Source organism: Trichechus manatus, unplaced genomic scaffold (assembly GCF_000243295.1).
Source record: "Trichechus manatus latirostris isolate Lorelei unplaced genomic scaffold, TriManLat1.0 scaffold00258, whole genome shotgun sequence".
In the NCBI taxonomy this organism is placed as follows: domain Eukaryota; kingdom Metazoa; phylum Chordata; class Mammalia; order Sirenia; family Trichechidae; genus Trichechus; species Trichechus manatus.
Genome location: NW_004444194.1, coordinates 883,383 through 888,398, shown reverse-complemented (window position 1 = coordinate 888,398; position 5,016 = coordinate 883,383). Strand labels below are relative to the sequence as shown.

At 45.6% G+C, this 5,016-nt stretch overlaps 1 long non-coding RNA gene across 1 annotated transcript; it reads right to left on the bottom strand.

The window, feature by feature from the left end:
• Positions 1–3,996: 3,996 nt before the first annotated feature.
• Positions 3,997–4,771, bottom strand: LOC111819065 (uncharacterized). Its single transcript, XR_002822864.1, has 3 exons — positions 4,729–4,771; positions 4,499–4,559; positions 3,997–4,024 (listed from the first exon to the last, which is right to left on the bottom strand). It is a non-coding gene; the product is annotated as an uncharacterized LOC111819065 (long non-coding RNA).
• Positions 4,772–5,016: the final 245 nt, after the last annotated feature.

The following is a 5,016-nucleotide window of genomic DNA, read 5'->3' as shown; positions in this document are numbered from 1 at the left end:
AGATTTGCCCAATGCAATACATCGTTTGATTTCTTGACTGCTGCTTCCATGGGTGTTGATTGTGGATCCAAGTAAAATGAAATCCTTGAAAACTTTAATATTTTCTGTTTATCATGATGTTGCTTATTGGTCCAGTTGTGAAGATTGTTTTCTTATGTTAAGGGGTAATCCATACTGAAGGCTGGAGTCTTTGATCTTCATCAGTAAGTGTACTTTGCTTTCAGCAAGCAAGGTTGTGTCATCTGCGTATCACAGATTGTTAATGAGTCTTCCTCCAATCCTGATGCTGCGTTCTTCTTCATATAGTTCAGCTTTTTTATGTGTTCCAGTTCATTTTTGACGACTTCCAATTTTTCTAGATTCATAGTTCATACATTCCACTTCCGATTATTAATGGATGTTTGCAGCTGTTTCTTCTCATTTTGAGTCATGCCACATCAGCAAATGAAGGTCCTGAAAGCTCTACTCCATCCGTATCATTAAGGTCAACTCTACTTTGAGGAGGTAGCTCTTTCCAGTTGTATTTTGAGTGCCTTCCAACCTGAGGGGCTCATCTTCCAGCACTATTTATTCCAGACAATATTCTACTGCTATTCATAAGGTTTTCACTAGATAATTTTTTCAGAAGTAGACCACCAGGTCCTTCTTCCTAGTCTGTCCTAGCCAGGAAGCTCCGCTGAAACCTGTCCACCAAAGGTGACCCTGCTGGTATTTAAAATACTGGTGGCATGGTTTCCACCATCACAGCAACACACAAGCCACCACAGTATGACAAACTGACACAGTGGTGGCTTTTAGCTATGCTACAAACTAACCTTTAAAAGCAGCTATGTGACTATGCCCACTGAAACCAGAAAGGATGTTTTCATTATTCATTAACTTTCACTTAAAACTCATAAAACGATCAAAATAAAGAAACATCCTGTCTTTAAAACTAATGAATACTTCCTGTTTTCAAAACTTTAGGGGCCTTATAATCAAGACTCACTAATCTTGTGATTGTCTTGTAACTGTTTACCCAAGTTAGTAAATGTCAATCAATCAGAAATTTTATTCAAAAGTTTGTGATATCATTGTGTATAAACACTTTAAGAATCCTGATTAATTGGAGCACTCATTTACCAGGTAAATGATGTGCTGCCCAACTTTAAAATTGTCTATTAAACCTGCTTAGCAATCTATTCATGGTGTCCTGAGTGGCTTATTTTTTGACATAGGTGAAGAAGTCATTTCTGAAATTTTAAGAAGTTTAAGGTTCCTTAAAAAATGACAGGGAAGTGGAGCCATATTACCTAAGATCAAATGTTTTTCTTTTTTTCTAACAAGGAAATTCTTTATGTGTGTTGACAAGGAAGGACAGTCACGATATACTGCAAAGTGAAAATCAGAAGTTGTGGATCAGTATGTGTGAAGATTTAATTATCGAAAAAACCACTATATTTGCATATATAGATGGAAAAAGTCTGAATGAAGTATCATACCAGGTGAACGTCCTGTCCTTTTTTTCGTTTGTGCTGTCGTATGGTTGTACTAGATGCTGTACCATGCAGTACTATGTACTATGATACTATATTGTGTTAGACGTTAACATCAGGAGAAGCAGGGGGAAGGGTACACAGGACTCCCTGAACTATTTTTGCAACTTTTAAGTCCAAAATTATTTCAAAATGAAAAGTATTTAATAAGTCTGGCAATAGGCAAATGCCAGAAAGTGGATTAGTGGTTATAGGCACTGGCACAAGGGGGGTATGAGGAGTTATTGCTTAATGGGTACAGTTCTTGTTTGAAGTATTGAAACAATTTTGGAAATAAATAGTAGTGATGGTTGCACAACATTGTGAATATAATTAATGCCACTGAATAGTACACTTAAAAATTGTTAAAATGGTGAATTTCATTGCAAAAATGGTGCAGTGTGGGGACATCTGACCTCCTCTGACTTCACAAGGGGGAAGAGAATCAAGATCAACAGCCTAGGCTGATTCCATGAGGCAGAGGTCAGATGTACCTCCTCTCTCCAACCTTTTTATCAATTCTGACAGCTGTCCCTCCCAAGACACTCTCTACTTCTCTGATGGGTTCAATAATTTGTTGGAATGGCCACACAGAACTCACAGACAATACTTACAATTATGTGGTTTATTAGGGAAGTAATAGATTACAATTCAGGATAAGGAATGACTCAAGATACAGTTCTTCCGTCAGGACGGCCTCTTCTCAGCAGTACCGCAGGCAGGCTTCTCTCTGGCCCATGGCCCCTCAGCCTGGCCTCTGCCCTGCTTGGGCCAAGTGTTACAAAGCTCTTTAACTCTGCTAATCAGTACCTGGGGGTACCCCACTCCACCAGGGCACCTCAGTCCAAAGGCACTCAGCTCTCTTGCTCCACGGGTCAGCAAGCCTAACTCTGCCAGGAAGCCTCCTGCTCGAAGGCACTCAGCTCTCTCACTCCATGGGTCAGTATACCCACTGCGGCTGCCTTGCTCCATGGGCCAGGAAGCCCATCACACTGTCTTGTGCCGGTCTCCTGGTTCTGCTGTCACCGCTTCTCACCATCTCCAGTGTTACAGTGCTCTCTGTCTCCTGGGTCTAGGAGGTTCTCAGCGCAGGGACTCCAGGTCTAAAGGATGTGCTCCACTCCCGGCTGTTCTTGGTGGTAGTGAGGTCCCCACCTTTACACCTCTGGGATGGCTCATTTTAAGCCTAGTGGAATCGCAAAACTGACTAATCCCCTTGTTTGAGTTCCATACACCTTATTTGCATAATCATACACCCATAAGGGTGCCGTGCACCTTATTTGCATTATTAGCAAGCTATTCAATCCCCTTGATGGGCCACAAGCACCTTATTTGCATATCCCCACCCAATCATTTGGCAGGAGTTACAAGACCATGGTGAGAAAGACCGTATGAAAGCAGTCCATTGCACTGCACTTGTGTTATGTATATTTCACCACAATAATAAAAAAAGAAAAAAAGTCTGGAAAGGTAACCACAACAGTATTCATCTATGTACCACCCAAGGATGTGTCCTCTGCTTACAAATACTAATACATTTAACCCACATGAGAGCTCTAGGGCATGCTTTCTCATCCTCGGCACTATTAACTTTTGGAGCCAGACAATTTCTGTGTGGTGGGGGCTATACTATGCATTGCAGGATGTTTAGCAGTGTCTCTGGCCTCAACCCACTCAATGCCAACAGCACCCCCTTGCAGTTGTAAAAACCAAAAATGTCTGCAGACATTGCCAAATGTCCCCTGGGGGCAAGACCACCCCCCTCTGAGAACTTCTGCTCTAAAAGGGTAACCGGTTAGTCCAGATGTCATCCGGTCAACTCTCAACTCTGACTCACCACCCCACATTCATGCGTCAGAGTAGAACTGTGCTCCATAGTTTTCAATGGCTGATTTTTTGGAAGTAGATCACCAGACCTTTCTTCCGAGGCACTTCTGGGTGAACTGGAACCACCAACCTTTCAGTTAGCAACCAAGCATGTTAATTGCCTGCACCATCCAAAAAAAAAAAAAGGGTAGGTGCTTTCATTATCCCTAATTTACAGAAGGGGAGACTGAGGTACAGAGAGGTTGAGTAACTCATCTGCAATCACACAGTGAGCCAGAGAGCTGGGATTATGAACCCAGGACTTTGGTTCCTGAGTCAAAGACTTAGCCATAAGCCAGATGGCCCTGAAGCCCATCAAGCTCTATTTAATAGTCATCCTTGTGAGATGCACCCTTACCCCACAGTCTGGGGGCCTCCCCTGGGCTGTTGGACCCCACCAGATGTGGGGCTGCAGTCCCAGAAAGCTTTCACTTTTCACTTATGTACTTCTTCAAGGTTTATGTTTTTCTTATCAGCATGTATTAAATCATTTGCTTTTTTAAAGGAGCATGATGTGGTCATGCAAGTATTTCTGCAATCAATTAGCCCACGTCTATTAGTAGAAGCTTCAATGTACAAATACCTGATGTGCCTGAGGTATGTGGCTTCTTCCTCTTACTCATTTTATCCCTCCCTTGAGAAATCTGAAAACAACAAACAAAAGCCTCCCATTATTCCGAGCAGTCCCTGTCCTCCTCTGTACACAGGGGCCCTAGCTGAGGGCAGAAGCCAGCCCTATCTCAGAGTATCACACACAGAGTAGAAGACACAGCCTTATCCCTCGGCCACGCAGCAGGGTGGGGACTGCCATCTTCTGCCCAGCAGCAGGCAGGGTCTGAGAAACACATAGAGGGTGCCATCTTCGGGAAGCCCTGGGCACCCTGGCCCTAGTTTCCCCCTTAACGGGCTACCATGGGACTTTTGAGGGGGCAGCTGGGGCTCTTCCGGGGATATCAGAGGACTTTCAAGAGGACACCTGAGGTTCTTTCTGGGACATCTAGAGGCTTTTCAGGGGAGACCTGGGGCCCTTCAGGGGTCGCTGGAGCCCTTGGAGGGGCCGGCGACCCCTACAGTACGGTCTCTTCCAGACTTAGGAGCCAGAAAAGCCATAAACCGACCTGGGCTAGAGAAGTTGTGGAACTCCCTCTTTCCTTTATCGGGAACTAGGTCTGTCTGGATCTGTTGGGGATAAATCAGTCAAATTATCTGCGTTAACATATTTTCGAGAAAATAAAAGGCAAAGTTGGCCCTCAGGGGGGCCACTCCCGCAGATGTCGGGAGCTGAAGAACCGCGGGCCAAGGCCTAGGAGGGAGGACCCTCCGATCCAATGACCAGTCTCGCACTAACCCTGCCCCAGGACGGGACCCCAGGTGAGGCCGGAGTCCGCAGGAGACCGCAAGACGCGGGGTACAACCGGCCGCCACAGACCCTCACACCAAAGCACGCTTCGCCTCTTTCCCGCTCAGCGGCAGGAGCCGCCTACGCACGCGCAATACCGTTCCGTCCCCTCACTTGCGTACACCCCGCCTCTTTCTCGCGCAGCCCCGCCGCCCAATCTGCGCATGCGCTCCTGCGCGCTGCCTGCCGGGAGTTGTAGTTCGGCGCGGCGGGCAGGGTGAGTCCAGTAGTAGAGCT